The sequence below is a fragment of the Lepisosteus oculatus genome, chromosome 14, assembly GCF_040954835.1.
Source record: "Lepisosteus oculatus isolate fLepOcu1 chromosome 14, fLepOcu1.hap2, whole genome shotgun sequence".
Lineage (NCBI taxonomy): Eukaryota > Metazoa > Chordata > Actinopteri > Semionotiformes > Lepisosteidae > Lepisosteus > Lepisosteus oculatus.
The window spans coordinates 8,024,312-8,043,506 of NC_090709.1; the positions used below are offsets into that span (position 1 = coordinate 8,024,312).

At 39.6% G+C, this 19,195-nt stretch overlaps 1 pseudogene; it reads right to left on the reverse strand.

The window, feature by feature from the left end:
* Nucleotides 1-328: 328 nt before the first annotated feature.
* Nucleotides 329-18,791, reverse strand: LOC102682478 (uncharacterized; annotated as a pseudogene).
* Between the last annotated feature and the right edge of the window lie 404 nt (nucleotides 18,792-19,195).

The following is a 19,195-nucleotide window of genomic DNA, read 5'->3' on the forward strand; positions in this document are numbered from 1 at the left end:
TTATGTTCCTCCATCTCCTTGGAAATCAGGAGCTCAATGTAATCTGTTGCAGATAGAGGATTGGGCTTCAACGCAATCTCTTCTAATCTGCTTACACACTCATGTGATTTCTGAAGGAACATCTCGACTTTCTTTTCGGTTTCATCCAAATCACGCTGCAATTCTGCTAACACCATTTCTGCATTCATTGTAGCCCCGCACACTTGCTCATACTGTGCTTTTTGTTCTTGATAGGTGCGTTTTACTGTCTGGATGTAGTTTACTTTTTCTCTGATGTGCAGGTCCACAGTGCACATTCCAGGACAGACTGTACATTCAGTCACATTACATCACACCACTTTAGGACAATAGCCCAAGAACAGTTGTCATGGCAAGTCATTTTGCAGCGGTTGCAGTTATTTGAGTAGTAGTCCGTGTCCTTCTTTTCCTTCACTGATACCGGTACTGTGTAAGTGAAATTTTTGTTTTCCTCCATCTTGTCTGTTTTTTTCGAATTCTTGCCAAGTCCGTCTGAGCTCCTCTTGTTTATTTAATGCAGCATTGATCTGGGGCTGCAGTCCCTCCACACAGGCCTGCAGCTGTTTGCGCTCTTTCAGAACCTCCTGGGTTAACTGCAAACTCTTTGGCTCCATTTCATTCACTGCCTCAAAAAATGTTTTCATGCTTTTTTCACCTAATTTCCAGAACATTTCGTCAAAGTTCTCATCATCATCATCATCGCTGTCTTTACTGGATTGTTTCTTGCTGTTACAAACAGAGTACAGGGCAGAGTTGTTGAATTTGAAGTGAACCGGTTTACCCTTCTTATCTTTAATATAAGGAATAGCTGCAGCATTTATGGCTTCAAGAACAGCAGGAGGTTTTCCATCTGCAAATGTTACAATTATCATGATGTTTTTCTCGATGTCCTTTCCAAATATTGACAGGATAGAGTCAAAAATATATCTCTGGGTAGGTGTGAGACGGACTTGTGATGCCTGGACACAAAGCACACCGCATCGATCATGTGAACACCCTTTGGCGATTTGAACAGCTCGCGCAAACTTTCAGTGATAATTCTGTCTTGCTCAATCCCTCTAGTGTCTCCAAACCCTGGAGTATCAATTATAGTCAGGGAAAAGCTGTACACCACCTGCTATAAAGATACATATTGTAATACTTTCGGGTTTGGATAGGAACGGACACAAGAACTCAGACTTGCGGAGTTAAAGGAAGTGAAAGCCTTTATTTATCTTCTCCGTCACCACCTGCTAGCCCGGCTCTCCAACGCCCCCGCCCGCCAACAATGCGAGCCAACACACCGCCCGCATGCCCAAGAGAGAGAGAAAAGAGAGAGAGAGTAAGACTACAGAATATGTCAATATTTTATAATATGTCTTTGTTGTAAATGTCTGTAATATGTCTGTAGATTTTATTTTACTTTTATTTTTTGTTTTGTTTAATGTAAATATAATTACTTTCATTTGCTTTGCCAACACTGATTGTACCCATCGGTCATGCTAATAAAGCCCCTTGAATAGAATTGAATTGAGAGAGGAGGTGGGCGAGCGAGAGAGTTTTTTGTCCTCTGTCAAAAAAAAACAAATCACACCTTGCTAATACATTTGCGGTCTTTTCAAAGTATGTGCTGTCCCTTGACAAAACAAGGCTCGCCAGATAATGTGAATCGAAACCTGTTTTTTCTAGCTTTTAAAGTCATGCGATGTATAAGCAGGAACACATCATTTTATCTTACATATAAAAAAATACATATATATATATAATATAGCTCCCAAACAAACAAACGCAAATGTGTTTTATTCACTCATAATCTGACACTTTCAGGAAGACTAAGGAAGGACTAAGGAAATTGTCATCTGTTGTTGAAGCACTGTGAGCTCGGTGACTTTGAGACCACTTGTTATCCCAGGTTGTTTGAATCGCCACAATTCAAATAGAGAAAGAAGAGCTGACTGACAAGATTTCAGATGTGGCTGTCAATGTTGTATTGAAAAAAAACACGTTGCCCGAAGTTAGTTGCATTGCTTGAAAAATAATTTTATTTCGAGAGACTGGATAAGTAATTCAAGTGTTTTTTTTAACTTCCTGAAAAACAAGTAATAATTTAACAATATGTGCAAAAGTTTTATGATATGTCTGTGTAGTGTATCTTATTTGCCTGTCCTGGCTGTGCTCTCTCGCTCGCCCTCCCCCTCTCAATTCAATTCAATTCAATTCAAGGTGCTTGACAGATGGGTACAATCAGTGTTGGGTATTTACTTTGTAATCTGTGGTCCTTTTAACTGTTTTTACATCTACTGTATTGCTTTGAGATGCCACTTTCAAAGGTGATATATAAAATCAAGGCTTTAACTCCGCAAGTCTGAGTTCTTGTATCCGTCCTATCCGAACCTGAAAGTATTACAATATGTATCTTTATAGCAGATAGTGTACAGCTTTTTAGTATAGATTACACTTTTCTAAAATGTATTTAAAAAATAAAAATGATTACAATTTAATCTTTCCACGTTTGATCCCAAGAAAAATAAATCTAAATGGGGAGAAAGCAATGCTGAAAGTTTATTAAGATACTTAGAAGACAAAGATATCAATTTATGTTGCATTTGTCTGATTCTGAATCAAAAAACGCATATATTTAAACACGCGTTTGCGATTTAAATCAATATAAATGTTTATATTGTAACGCATAGGTGACTATTCATTGTTAAAATGACTTAAATTCGATCATGTTGATATTCAGAAATATAAATTTGTTTGGTGCGAGTGAGGTTTTATTTAATCTCTGACCCAGGGAAAAGTTTTATTTTTTCAAAGAAATGTTTGTTTAAAAAAAAATCATGGATCCAGCTGGATTCAAACACCCAACATGTGATGTGTGAGTCAGGAAGCTAACCCACAGCACCACTGGCAAGCTCATATAAGGAGTGTTGAAAAAGCCCTACAGAAACACTATCAACAGACAATGTACATCTTGTACTATTCTTGTGCTGCGGTACATGAATATAATTATATCGTTATTAATTTCTTTAGATACGCGATTCCATATTATATTCCCTTTTAATCAAATTCTAAAAGTATGCTTGTTGACTCCGGTATCACGTTAGTTAAAGACTTCGATACTTAAAATGTTTAGGGAGAAATAGAATACTGGTGTGTATTTTTTCTTTAAAGTATCGAGACCAGTCATATACTGTTTATGTTCCAAAATTAATATCGTTTATGGCCTTCACAAGCGTTACAGTATGATCCAATTCTTTTTATGCTCAGATACTAAGATTTACCTTTAGTGGTAAAATTCCAAATGAATATTCAATGCTAAAACGGGCACAGTAAAGACATTTACTGTAAATCTTTCCATGACCGACCAACGGACCACGAGTGCCCCTGTCAGTCAACCAATCACGTACTGCGGTATTTTGCGTCATCGCACGTCACGATGCGCGAAGCCGTAGCCAATTACCTCCGGTACGTGTCTGTACCGCGCACTTTGAATAGCTGCAGCTGTACATCTACACACTCACACACATTTACAGACACAACACACATTATACACACAATCAGACACTCATACACTCACAGATACACACCCACACACTTACTCACACACATTCACAGACACACAAATAAACACTATATACACACATAGACACCGCATACACTCTTAGATACAGATACACTATAACTAACACTAATGCAATAGTGCTAATATTACAACAGCAACACTAACACAGTAACACAATAACACCAAAACTTACACTATCATTGTTACTAACACTAACACTGACAAAAACTACTACTAGACTAATAATGCTTATGATAACAGTAATAATTTCATGAAAACGAACATGATGATGAGTGTTAATACTCTGAAACTAACAGCATAATTATCACGAATACTAACACGAATACTAGCATTAATACTAAAACTATCACTAATGCTATCATCATTAATACTCACATAGACACTACACACACTGACAGACATACCCACACATACACTTACAAATATAAAACTACATACTGACAGACACCACACATTCACAGACACACCATACAAACACATTCACAGGCATGCATTCACACACACAGATACCACAAACACACTTATCTACAGATACAAGATGACTAACACAAATAGAAATACTACTAATATTACAACAGTAAGACTATCACTAACACTGACACAAACTACTAATAATAACAGTAATGCTATTACTAAAACTAACATTACTACTAGTGTTAATACTCGAACAGTAACTCTATAATTATAATTAATATTAATATGAACATTAAAACTAAAACGATCAGTAGCACTATCATCATTAATACTCACATGAACACTAGCATTAAAACTACCAGTTGTACTCTGACTAATATTAACATGAAGACACTGGTATTAGTATTAGTTGCTGGCCGTGACGTCTCTGTGACAAATGCGAGACACTTAGACGCGCGCAGTGACTGTCAATACCGTGCCTGTCGCCGCGGTTACCATTCTTATGATTTTTAAACACTGGAAAATGCATTTAAACTGTTACTTACATTAATTTATCAACTTGGAATATATTTTTCTGGGATACAGTAACCTAAATAATAATATGAATAATCATTATTTAATTTTGGATTAACCATTATTAACATATAACGCACAATGGTAATTGATCGATACAGTCTTTATTGACTGTTTTCTAGATATTCAAAGAGGGTCAAGAAAAGAATCAGTACTCACCAATTGGTGAAGTTAATCAATTATTCTACGGTTCTTCAGTTTAATTAATTGGTTGTGGATAGATAAGTGATCAATAAGTCTCCTTCGTGCGCTCTGCGCGCCTCCCGCGGTCTCTCTCTCTGTGATCCCGGCGCTCTGGCTGGTGTCTGTGACGTCACAGCGCTCTTTCTGACAGAGCAGAGCGCGTCTCCGCTGGAGGAGACTCCTGTCCGGAGCTCGGGGGCTTTTCTTACAGATATAACATCCCCCCCCCCCAAAAAAAAAGAACACACCGGGCTGTGAAGAGAAGTGATTTATTACAGTTGGAGGAGGAGAGTGACATACCAATGAATGAAATTCATTAAACAGGAATAAAAAATAGTTTATTTCGCAGATTAATGTGTTACAAAGCGTACCCATGTGGAGCAGTAGAGAACGAGCACAAGTCCCTGTAATAAGCGCTTTTAAATGTTTTAAACGAATCATCAGAGTACAGGAACCAGGAGGAACAGACTCCTGATCCTGGAGGTTAAAATGGGTATCCTGGTTTTATTTCCAGCCAGCAATTCTCAATTTCTCAATTCTCAATTTCATAGGTAGTCTGATGATTTAAATTAACTGTATAACTGTTATAACTGTTATAATAATTCATCTAATTGTAAATTTATAAGACTGTTAGACACTTGTGAGAGCAGCTGAATCCCAGGGCTGGTGTGGAATCACACACAGACAGATCTTCTGTGTGATCTGAGTCCCACTGCTCAGAGCTACAGACTGGTCAACTAGTCACTATTGTAGACATGACCATCGGATCATCAACTACTAATAATCAATATACTGATCAAAGTGTCAATACTGGTGTTTATTACATAAATACTAAGATAATTCCACACTCATGTGTGTTATAAAACATTTATAAAACATGTTTGTAGGCTGACATATGCGAAAAGACGAATTCCTAATGCAAGAAATTCTACAGGGCTAATAAAGAAACATTACATTATATTACATTAAAGAAAGTACAGTACAGTAATATTGAATGGCTGGAGGTCCTGGAAAGGGTTAATAGAAGCTTCTTGCTTCTGACCTGGAACAGAGCCCACAGCTGCCAGATCAGTGACCCCTGAGCCCAGTTCACAGAGAGGAGAACCAGGAGCTCTGCTCTGTCTCTAAGAGGCTGTGAGGAAGGAGAAAAGGGGGAGATGTGACTTGAGTCCAGGCTGTTCTGTCTGATATTGTTCATGTAGCAGCACTGATTGTCTAAATATACTCTTGTTCTGGGTTGTCAGGATAGAGAACAGTATGGAGATGAGCTTATGTCCGAGTGTGAGTCTGAGCTGTGAATCTGACTGAGAAGAGAATAATGATTTTTTATTCTGCGTCTTTCTTCTTTGCCAAGTGGTGTTACATCCCCTTCAGATACTCTGCACAGACTGCCAGAGTGAGAGAAGAGGAGATAGAGATGGACAGATAAGAGCACACGCTGAGAGAGATATACATCTTGATTTACTTTGAAACAAGTCTTCATTTCCTTTCTGGAACAAGCGGTTTCTTAATTTCAAGAAAGTCATACAACTTCTTAAAAATAAAGTACAAATCTTGCTTATCAGGACAAAAGAAAATGCCAGTGATTTTTTTCTCCTTTTAACGAAAAGTGGAGAAAAACAACTGCAGTGCATCTCCGTCGGCTTGATTTAGCTCAATACAAGTATTCACTTCCTTTTCTGGAAATTACAACCTATGAAAGATGAAATAAAGTTCTTGGTTATTCTTGGTCAGTGCAGAAGAAATACTGCTGGCTGGCAGGAAAATGCCAGTATTTTATTTTCTTTAACTACAAACGTGTGAATGGTGAAAAGCAACAGGAGTGTGTCTCTGTGCAGCTGTTAAACAAAGGGCTGGTGGTTCAAGCCCACTCAGGGATGCGCTTCAGATTGTTCCCATGTGAACATAATCTCCGCTAAAAGTTAATTGGATTTCTTCAAAAAACCTTAACGCTCTTGAAATTTGCAGGAAGTATGTGTGTTTTACTCGTGTGGAAGTGAATCAAGTTAACAATAAAGTACCTAAGTCAATATCGCAATAGGCAATATCCAAGAAAACCATTTTCACGTGTGGAATTGTATTTTCATCTGGCTGTTGGGAGAATTCATTTATACACCCGTTGTATCCTTTGCAAAAATATTTTAAAATTAGAACACAGATTTGTTGGAGAACTTGACAATTCCTGACAATCATAATTAAATGAGCATTATACAAATGTGCGTTGATAGTTTATATATGTGTGACCTAGTGGTGAATAGCTGCCTGTTATGCCAAATCCACTAGATGGCGCTACCTATTAGATCGTGGTGTATCTGAGGCTGATACCGAGCCTTCTAGGGCTGAGCCTACTACCAGCTTCTCTTCTAGTGACCGTGTATTAAATGTACCTACTCCTGTTCCACGCAGAAGTCATAGAGCCAATGCTGGGGTGCACACTAATCCTTTTCATGAACCCAAGTCTGTCTGTAATGCGATCTCCTCTTCTAGAAGTCTTTTCCCAGATGAGAACAAACTTAAGTGCTGTCCTTTTTAGGGAGGCAGTCAAGGGGGTGAAAGGTTGATGGTCACCGGGAAGTTGGCTATGCAGCAGGGGACATTGTGACCTAGTGGTGAAAAGTATCAGAAGTATTAACAAGTATAAAGGGGTATTTCATAGGATTGAGACAAGATTAGCAAGATGGATATTAGATTTTAACTGAGTGCACTGAGGCCGTAGCCAGTTTCTAGACATCTACTCGGGTTAGGAATATCTGTTTACTGATTTGTAAGTAATGTGTTTAACAGGTTCCTTGTATTTTATGTTCCTTTATTCTTTACAGAGACTTATGTTTAGCTGTGAAATGGGTATAGCACCATTTGTTAAGTGTATTATACTAATTATCGTTGTAATGTAGTTCTCAGTGAGGGTAGAGCTGTGAGCGGCCTATTTCTGCACGCGCTGCGTGGTGAGTTGTTTAAACTTCAACTGTAATGTAATTTATATTTTGTTCAGTTTAGATGCGATTTTGTAACGGTCAGATGGAATGTTGAAACCGTAAAACTAAAATGTGTTTTTTATGTTTTCCTTCATGGTAGGAAGAGCCACTACTGTAATAGGGGTGTTTTCATAGGTTCTTGCAGCTGGTATCGCGGATCTTCCTCTCAGCCTCGTACATCTTTACACTCATTATAGGTGATGTTACACTGTCCTGTTTAAAAACTGTCACACTCTGTAACACACACAGGACTGAACAGGACAATTCCCCCACACTGCAACTACACTTCACTGAGCTCACAATACTGTTACACACAAGTGTGTTTTTCTATTATCACTCCACGCTTCTGAAAGCTTCTTCAATTAACCCGTTATATACTTCATAAATACAAGTATGAATAATTTTGCACAGAAACAGGGGAACTGGCTCCATTACTGGAGACTTTGAAACCAAACAAATTCTCTCTGACCGCTGGACGGTTTCTCACTTGTGACCCCAAACAGCTGGCGAAGGTTGCGAGGTGGGGAGCAGGTCAATAGTAGCTCAGACAGGTACTGAGGTGCCAAGCCCTGCTTGTATGTAAGAATGAGGATTTAGAAGTTGACAAGAAACGTGACAGGAAGCCATTGCAGGGACACTTGCACTAGGCCTGGTCAGGATTCTGGCTGCCAAATTCTGGTCATACTGAAGTTCGTTCAGTGTGGATTTAAATACCCCGGCATTACTGCAATCAATATGAGAGAAGACAAAAGCGTTGACCAGCTTTTCAGCAACAAAGGCAAAATAAAACATAGTGTGGAGGTATAGCTGAGATGGAAGAACAATGTTTTTACAATATTCTGCACCTGAGAGCCAAAAATCAAGCAAGGATTGGATATAACCCTAATGTTCCAGAACCGTACAATCAGCAGGGTTACTGCATTGGCTCCACAGAGTTCATGGGCCTTGTCTTGTGGCATTTTGTAAAGGAAATTGTAAGTCATGAAGGTTTTTATATCAGAAATGCAGTTTAAGAGTGCAGAGACAGCTACTTTAGTGTCAGGTTTAGCGTGGGCATACTGTAGGTTTAAGTATCATAGAAATGGTAATTCAGTCCATGGGAATTTAATGTTCTCTGTGGTTCCTCTCTCTGTTATAAAGTGGTTAATTGCAATGAGGTGATTGTTAAACTGAACTGCAACAGCACACTCTTAGATTTTCACAAAGAGGCAAGTTAGATATAATTCAATTCAATTCAATTTATTTTTATATAGTGCCTTTCACAACAAGGTTGCCCCAAGGCGCTTAACAATACAATTGACAATACATTTTGTCAATACAGAACAGAAGACAATGGAGGAGAGGAACCAAAAACTCCTTAGTAAGGAGAGAAAAAACCTCAAGTGGTCCAAAGCCAACTAGTTGCCCTATCCCTTTGGGCACGCTAATATTATATTAGAATTATTTGAATACTGAGATTGACTCTGCATCCCAAATATGGGGTGGGAGACTATTCCATAAGCTAGGGGCCCTGTAACTAAGGGCTTTACTGCCAACTGTTTTTTATAAATGGAATATGTAGAAGACCTGCATTCTGTGATCTAAGCAGGCGACTTGGATGGTATACATTAATAAGTTCCATTAGATAGACAGGTGCCTGATCTCTGAGAGCCTTGTAAGTAAGTAGAAGGATTTTGAAGTCCACCCTGTACCTGACAGGAAGCCAATTGAAGAGAGCTAAGTATGGGGGTTATATGGTCTACTCCTAGTAACAATTCTAGCTTCTGCATTCTGAGTTCACAGTAAGGTGTTGAAAGAGTGGTGGGTGCTCCCTGTTAGTAGGCCATTGCAGTTATCTAACATGCTGTATACCAGTGCATGTATTCTCTGTGTCTTGAATGGAGAAAAACTGCCTTAGTTTTGCAATATTTCTTGTAGGAAGCATGTTTTAGATACTGTTTTAACATGAGAGTTAAATGAGAGCCTTGTGTCTAATATGACACCTAGGTTACGTGCTGAGTCTCTGAGGCAAAGTTTTAAATCCTTTGAGTTAAGTGCTGAAGTTATAGCAGTCCTATCAGTATTGTTTCCTCCAAACAACAAAACCTCAGTTTTATCAGAGTTAAGTAACAAAAAGGTTTCACACATTCAAGTCTTTACTTCTTTAATGCAATTAAATAAAGTGATAATAGACGAATTGTCATTAAGTGTAAGCAAAATGTACCTTTGAGTGTCATCAGCATATGAATGAAAGTTAATATTATGTTTTCGGATTATCCTACCTAGCACCAACATGTAGAGAGAGAAAAATATTGGTCCCAGCATTGATCCTGTGGTACCCCAAATTGAACATGTAACAGTAATAGTGTCATCCTTTTGGAACTTTAATCTATTTGGGATAACCAATGTCAAAAATCACCATAATGCTGGAAACGAATAGACTCAACAGTGCAATCTTCCACTTTTGTGGTGCTATTTCAAGCTAGCTTTGTACTTTTAAGTCTTAGAACAAAGGTTAGAACAAAGGTTAGATTACAGCACTCACCCACAGTCTCATGACACATCACACAGTGACACACCACAGCTCATGACACATAGAGCTACTTTTGACATTTCTAAAGGAGGAAATGTATTTTGTTCAGACTTTACTCTTCCCATCCTTTTACTAAACTCTTCCTCAAACTCTTATACAGTAAATTTTGTACATAGACACACAGTACCCTGGCTCCAAACCAGTATCATCTCTAGACTTTATGAAAATTTGAAAATGGGGTCCTTCTATGGGTGACCGGTGAAGTCACAATATGTAGTGTCATAGTGTCCACATACTTGAACTGCACCAGTACAGTTGGCTCAAAACCAGTATAAGCTTCAACCAATACACTTGGCTCCACACTAGAATGAGCAGCACACCATTCAATATACTCTCAATATCTGTTGCTCCACTGCAAAATCATCTTCTGTTACCCACTGAAATGCCACTTTGAACCTCCTACTTGATATTGCAGACACCAAGATTGCTTGTCTTTCACCCCAATGACCAGCAGATCCTTCAATCTGTAAGTGTAGGACACTCCGTTCAATCTAAAGAGACACAGTTCCTCCAGCCTGGCAGTGTAGTTCATTTCCTTCCGCTCAGTTTGCTCTTCTCCACACTAATTCCAATATAATTTCTATAACATCTATAACATGGTGATCACTTCTGTACACAATAATTTAAATGAGGCCTCACTAGTGCATTCTACAGTTTTAATACCACTTCCCATAATTTTAATTATTCAATTTTCACTACAACTAAACATTTTGTTTTCCTTTTTAACTGCTTCCACACAGCGTCCAGAAAATGTGAGCAGAATGTTTCAGTTCTGGATTCAAAATTGAAAAAAACAAACACATAGTGGTCCCGGCTTAATTCAACACGTTCTCCATGTGTTAGTAGGACAGAGTGCCTCATCCTTGCAATTTCCCAATATCCCCTGTGCCCTTGAGATCCGTCACAAACCGGTCTTAGTTGACAGCAACAGGGGAACAGGTCGTTTCTGTACTGTGTTCAAGTATGTGGACACAATGACACGATGTGTTGTGACACAGCAGAGTACATTTTTTTTCTGAAACTCCACCAGTCACCCATAGAAGGAACCGATTTTCTTCCTCCACAAATCTTCTTCCTCCATAAAAAGGCATGTGGCACCTGGATCAGTGGTTAAAACTGATCCTATTTCCAGATCAGTGATAAAAGTTCCTCATATGGTTGCATGGTGTTCAATCCAAATATCATTCTCTCAACCACCCTCTAAAAATACTCTCATTATTACAGTGTACACTATGTGAATGAGTCTCCATGAACACTCTATGGACACAGTGTATGATCACAGTATAGTAACTCTCTGGAGAGGAAAGTGCAGTTCTCTAATCCACAAGGTCACTAAGATATTTGACAATATGAATAAAACATACTGTAGGCTAATGGTTTTTTTAAGATGTGTTCTATTGTGTGTGCAGATACCCTACATTTTTCATACATATATATTGTGTATTATCCATTAGCCATTCAAAAGTATCAGTGTCAGATGATCTGCTATACAATGTCAGATGGTGCACTCTGCCTGCAACCATCATTTGTAGCCAGTAAAGTGACTCACTGATTCCAGGTAAAAGATGTACTCTGCAGAGAGCTGTCTGAGTTCTGTTCTCAGACTGACTCTTCCAGCTGGGAAGTGTTACACTTTGGCAAAGTGGAAGAAATCCTAAAGCCTATCGAGTAATGAGAGAATTCATACATGAGATAAAGACTAGTTTATTGAAAAGAGGCATTAACACGAGCAAAGAGTTGATGTACCTGAAAGGATGAGGTCTCATGGAAACATCTGAAGCCAAGCAATGATGGAAGATTCCGAGGAGGATCTGCAATAATGGACAGGAGCAGTGGGAGTGGTCCAGGCAGGTGACGGTGCAGCACAGCAGGACTGGACAGGATAAGCAGGAACAAGACTGGAAATGACCAAAAGTGCACAGACCACCAGGTAAGCAGGAACTGGACCAGGAACAGAAGAAGAAGTGTGCAGGATCGCCAGAAAGCAAGATGAGACTAAAACATGGAAAATAACAGATCAAGACAGAGTGCAGAAACAACATTCAATAAAGAAAGTTATATATTTTTGGCTAAAATCAACATACTAATTATTATAGAAAATGCGAGTTCATTCCTGACCTTTATACCATGTTAAGAGAAACATTATCCAGTTTCAAACTGGAAATCAGTTAAAAGCAGATTCATATCAGCAGGGTAACAATCCATACCCTGAGTGAACACTCCTGGACATTGGTATCACTCTACTTGCTCCAAGAGGAAATACCGTAGAAGGACTGGACTGCTGAATTTTGTAGGCCTCTTTATGGGAAGTAGTTTCAAGGGTGTTTCTCAATAGTGCAGTTATAAAAGAAAGGAAGCTTGTAGTGTTTGAGCAGCACAACATTGATTTTACCTTTGGCTTTGACAGTACTGAAGCTCTAATAGGCCACATACATTTTAATTTTAAAAGAATCTTCAAAAGTTCAGTCAACGGTCTATAATCTAGAATCTGTCATCCCAGCCATCCTACTATTTCAGATCTGTCATCAAGTCTCTGACCGCCTGAGTCGGTGTGAACAGGCCCCTCAACAGATATTTTGCTTTGCCAGTTGTAGTTAATAAGACCACGATTCCAGGAAGTGCAAATATATTTCTATTGTTGCAGACTTCGCTAGGTTCATTTTTAGAATGCCACTCATTGGAAATATGATATGCTTTGTTTGATGACCTGCTTAAAAAACTCTTATCTTATCTCCACAGAGCCATGATATCAATAAATATATACAGCCTCATTTTGAAAGTGAAAGGGTAGCTGTATCCGAGTTTGGGGGCATTGTGAAGTTGAAATTTCATTGTAACACGAGGTTCTTGAGTGGTGAGAGCAAAACTACTATTCCCATACTTTCTGTTCTTCTACAAAGTGCTTGTTGTGAAGAGGTCATGTTCATTCTCTTAATGGCTAAGGTCATGGGCTGTGAAAGCCAAGTCGGCCCAGCAAACAGTAACGAGAAGAGATGAGCCATTGCTGATTGCTTCTTTATTACCCCCTCTCACACTATGATAACTGGTACAAACAAAATAGTAGTTTCACTATGACAGGTTAGAACACAAACAAAACATTGCTCTCTATCAAAGTCACCTGGAGATCTCCTCTCTTGTATTCATCAAAAACTCAAATATCACCAAATGTCAGAGTCATTTTTTTAAATTTATGTATAATGAATGAACAGTGCCTGCACACATGCTTTAAAGAACTCAAAATCAGGTTTTGACATATATCATCATATGTTGAAAATGGGTGTTGAGCATCCTTTTTTTGTCTGAACACTGAAGAGGCAGGAGAAGGACATGAAGTAGTAAGAAAAGAAACACACACAGTCAGTGCTAAAAATATCAGAGTTGATTTTCCTCTTTCTCTTTCTTGAGGCGATCCTTGACACGAACAATTTTGCTCAGAGCACTTGAGCTCACAGGAGTCGGTTCTCTAGGACAAGTGGAAAGGAACAACCTTCAATAAAGAAAGTAATTCATGAGTCAAGGGGAAGAGTTTTATATTTTGTGCTGATATCAACATGCTAAATAACGTAGAAAACGTGAGTTCATTCCTGAACTTTATACCATGTTAAGAGAGGAATGATCCAGTTTCAAAACTGAAATCAGATAAAAGAAGGATGATAGCTTTTTGGGGGAAACCTGCATTTCCATTAATCAAGGTAATAAATACTGATGGGTTCAAGAGCTGTCAAGCAACCGTCCAGATATCTGAAACAGAAGTATAAATTTGAACATCGACACTAAGTACAGAGCAACAATATTTACACTTCTATGTCTGCCTGTGCTCAGTGTCACCAGAGAAAAGCTCCTCAAGCAAGCGTTCAGTAGTTCTAGGGATTTCCTTAAATACCTGCTTACTGTTTAGCTTTACTAAACACCGGAACAGAGTTTAGACTGGAATAGACAAGAAGGGGGGATCTTACAGTACCATCTAACATGCAAATTCCATGGGCTCTTGAGTGTAGCTTGAGCCTTGCTCCTTGGGAATAAGCTACCTGGTACAGATCATGAGGTCAACAGCCAGCAGATTCATATCAGCACGGTAACAATCCATACCCTGAGTGAACACTCCTGGACATTGGTTATTATCACTCTACTTGCTCCAAGAGGAAATACCATAGAAGGACTGGAGTGCTGAATTTCTTAAGCCTCTTTATAGGCAGTTAGTTTCACAGGCATTTCTTATAAGTGCAGTTGTAATAGATAGGAAGTTTGTAGTGTTTGACAGCAGAACGTTGATTTTATCTTTGGCTTTGACAGTACTGAAGCTCTAATAGGCCACATACATTTTAATTTTAAAAAAAGTGACTTCAAAAGTTCAGTCAACGATCTATAACCTAGAATCTGGCATCACAGCCATCCTTCTATTCCAGATCTGTCATCAAGTCTCTGACTGCCTGAGCTTGTGTGAACAGGCCCCTCAACAGATATTTTGCTTTGCCAGTTGTAGTTAATAAGACCACGATCCCAGGAAGTTCAAATATATTTCTATTGTTGCAGATTTTGTTAGGTTCATTTTCAGAGTGCCTCTCATTGAAGATATGATATGCTTTGTTTGATGACCTGCTTAAAAAAACTCTTATCTTATCTCCACAGAGCCATGATATCAATAAATACATACAGCCTCATTTTGAAAGTGAAAGGGTAGCTGTATCTGAGCTTGGGGGCATTCTGAAGTTGAAACTTCATTGTAACACGAGGTTCCTGGGTGGTGAGAGCAAAACTACTGTTCTCAAACTGTCTGTTTTTCTACACAGTGCTTGTTGTGAAGAAGTCAAGCTCATTCTCTTAATGACTAAGGTCATGGATTGTGACAGCCACGTTGGCCCAGAAAACAGTAACAAGAAGAGATGAGCCAGGGCTGATTGCTTCTTTATTACCCCCTCTCAGACTATGAAAACTAGTACAAACAAAATAGTAGCATCACTATGACAGGTTAGAACACAAACACAGCATTGTTCTCTATCAAAGTTACCTGGAGTTCTTTTCTCTTGTATTCATCTAAAACTCAAATGTCACCAAACGTCAGAGTCATTTTTTTTACGTTTATGTATAATGAATGAACAGTGCCTGCACACATGCTTTAAAGAACTCAAAATCAGGTTTTGACATATATCCTCATGTGTTGAAAATGGGTGTTGATAAACATTCTTGTCTGAACACTGAAGAGGCAGGAGAAGGACATGAAGTAGTAAGAAAAGAAACACACAGAGACAGTGCTAAAAATATCAGGGTTGATTTTCCTCTTTCTCTTTCTTGAGGCGATCCTTGACATGAACGATTTTGCTCAGAGCACTTGAGCACACAGGATTCGGTTCTCTAGGACAGGTGGAAAGGAACCTTCAATAAAGAAAGTAATTCATGAGTCAAGGGGAAGAGTTTTATATTTTGTGCTGATATCAACATGCTAAATAATGTAGAAAACGTGAGTTCATTCCTGAACTTTATACCATGTTAAGAGGGGAAAGATCCAGTTTCAAAACTGAAGTCAGATAAAAGGATGATAGTTTTTTTGGGGGAAACCTGCATTTCCATTAATCAAGGTAATAAATACTGATGGGTTCAAGAGCTGTCAAGCGACCGTCCAAATATCTGAAACAGAAGAGTAAATTTGAACATACACACTAAGTACAGAGACACAATATTTACACTTCTATGTCTGCCTGTGCTCAGTCTAACCAGAGAAAAGCTCCTCAAGCAAGTGTTCAGTAGTTCTGGGGCTGTCCTTAAACACCTGCTTACTGTTTAGCTTTATTAAACACCGGAACAGAGTTTCTGTTAATTCCTGTTTCATTCAGAGAATCTTTTTTAAAAAATTGCTGGTGATCTTAGTTTTGCATCGGTTTTGGGTCTGTAGTAGAAGTAGTTTTACAAGAGTTAACATAATCATGTTCGAGACGGATCTGTTCCCCGCCCCACCAACTCCCACCAGCCCAAGTCTAGGCAGCCACCTTCCTTCCAACCAGTCCCCCAGGATTCAGTCATCATGAATTTGGAGGAGATAAAAGGGGGCTGCCCCAAACTTTACATTCACAGTCAGTCAGCACCCTCTTGCTGAGGACCTCTGTGCACTGTCCCATCACTGTCCTCAGGCGCAGGCTGATAGTCTCCCATCCTGAGGGTCCGGCTGTCTTGATGCCCAGCCCTCAGTGAGGCAGGAAAGGAACCCCACAATGGCAGGCGGGGTCTAGCACTCCTCCGGGTTTTCCTGCCCCCTTTTGCTCTTCTCCTGTTTCCCGACAGCTTCTGGCTCTGGCGCCCAACACCTCCTGGGCGATGTCCACAGTGGTAAGTAGGTGACCTGTCTTCGCTGCTCTACTGGTGTAACACCGGTGGCCATCTCCTCCTCCCCACCCGATTCCTCTGATGTGGCCCCTGTTGCCCAGCAGGGAGCACCCTTCTGAACGTGCCCACCGGTCTCCTCAATAATACCGGTCTCCTCAAACACAGCATTGACCATGTAGCTGTATTGCTGGTCAGCAAAGCCTGTCAGACCTTCCCCTCCCGGGCCATGGCAAGGTGGCCTGCCATCTCCCCCTGGGACCAGCCGTTCTCCCAGGCCACTCACCGAAACTGATACTGAAACTGATACGGGAAATAGTCCCCTCTCTGTTGGGCACAAGCCAACTGTACATATCATATACAGATCCTATGCATCTGCGTCTGCATAGGATCCTTACACTGATACTTTTATTCCATATTCTCAAAGGACATTGATCACCAGTGGAGACACTGATCCACTGAAACCCAGTGGATTTCTTTAGTATGAACAGTGGAAACTACATGGATTTAAAACTAAAAACTGGAGGCACTACTTTACTCATAGGGTGATGGAAAGGTGGAACAAACTACCCAGCCATGTTGTTAAAACTGATACCCTGCTGCCTTTCAAGACACAGCTGGATGAGATCATCTGATGCATTAATTACTACCAAATGGGCTAGATGGGTCTCTAACTCTTCTTTTGTTCTTATGACCAACCACTGGGAGAATTTGCAGAGATGGTTTTGGATAGATTTTATGTTGAAATCAGTTTAGAGAGCAGGGAGTGGGAGTGATGGAGATTCTGGTTTTATTACAGCAAGCAGAAGAATAAGAGGAGCCTGGTCTAGATTATTTAGGTCTTCCTCGGGTCAGAACAGGAACCAAATGTGCTCACTCAGTCCACCTAGATTTAATTTCTAACAGTGGCTGCACCGGTGGAGCCATTCTAGCTCTTGGCACTTAAGGGTGGGACACCTGCTGGGGGAACTGGCGCATCTCTGAGTCCAACAGGTGCTGTAACGAATTTGGGTTCTCGGGCTTGTGCCCCCGCCGCTCCCAGTTCCTCTCTCTACCACATGGGCGCAAACCATCACTCAACAGGGGTCTTGCCGTCTTCCTCAGCCCGGGCAGCCAACATCCGTGTTATGCGCAGGGGCATATTTATTACAGTATCTTTTATTTATAAGCGCCTGCGAATTAAGGTTTTCTAAACAGGGAAAGCAGGGAAAATATATATATTTTTTCCTGTTATGAAATTTGAATGTAAACGATGCAGGACGGAACCATTAGATTGAGGATTACATTATTGTATAACAAATTCAGGCAATCCAAAAACCACAAACTGTCCTAGCCTGATTATTTTAACACTGCTGAAAATCCAAACTTTCTGTTAAATACGTATTTCAGGCAAAGAGCGGGTATAATGTAGTGTAACAGGGTTCAGGCGGGCGCCCTTGCTTGAACCCAGGACTCCGCCGTCACTCAACAGGGACCCAGCCCGGTGACCTAAAGAGAGATCTCTCCCTAGCTTAGCAGCTGTGGTCCAGCTATTACAGGGAAGGGCGGTGGCGTCACCGCTCTGGTAAGCCGGCTTTTACACAGTGCCTGTCGGCCGTATGCGTTACAGTAATTTATTTTTTGAGAATGCAATCTTCGATTAAACGACTTATACAATATGTAAGAAGTTGTCAAATATTTAATATAATTTTCACAGCAATGTATAAAAGTTTTTTAAGCAACAGTACATTAACCCTTGCAACGCTAAGTCTATTAGTCTTACCCTGAAGGCATGAGATGAGTCTGAATGTGACATTATGAAGAAATCAAAATATTAATTCCGCTCTCTTTCACAACTAGAAACATGCAAACGTAGCTTAAATCGCTCTCACATCCTCTCCTCCGTCTTTTAAGGAAACTATAACAAAAGTAAGAAAAAAAACGACTGATCGTATAAGGGTACTAAAACTTGAGGTAGGAACTTCAAGCGCTCGACGGAAAGATCGTTTATCAGGCATTGCTGTTGCAGATCTCGATATTATTTTATGCATCAGAGCATGTAGATCAGTCTAGTTCTGTCAATCACTACTTTGTTTTAAATGGCTAGTTTATTTTAAACCGCCGGTAGTTTAAAGGAAAGCGTGGCTGCAGCTCTTGGTGTAACTGTTGATCGCGAACTTGAACTCACCTGGGACATGCCTGCAGGTCTGTACAGAATCCACTGATATCCGCTCTTCTTCTCTGCGGCAATGGACTATGCTATGGCTATAAGAAACGGAAACCTGCTTCAGAGAAGTAAAGTAAGCTGTTTGTATATTTATAAAAAAATGCTATTGATAACTAGAATATTATTATTATTATTATTATTATTATTATTATTATTATTATTATTATTATTATTATTATTATTACAAATGCTGGACCTCCTTAGCTTTCCAGTATAGAAATATTGATTTGGCATAAAACGTGCAGTAAGTTTCTTATACAGAACATGTGCCGGGAGTGGATATTTTTCAAGACTAGTAAAAAATTTGAAACTGCAACAGGATATCTAACCATCGCGATAACGCTAGGCTATGTGCCGTGAAGACCTTCGGTTAA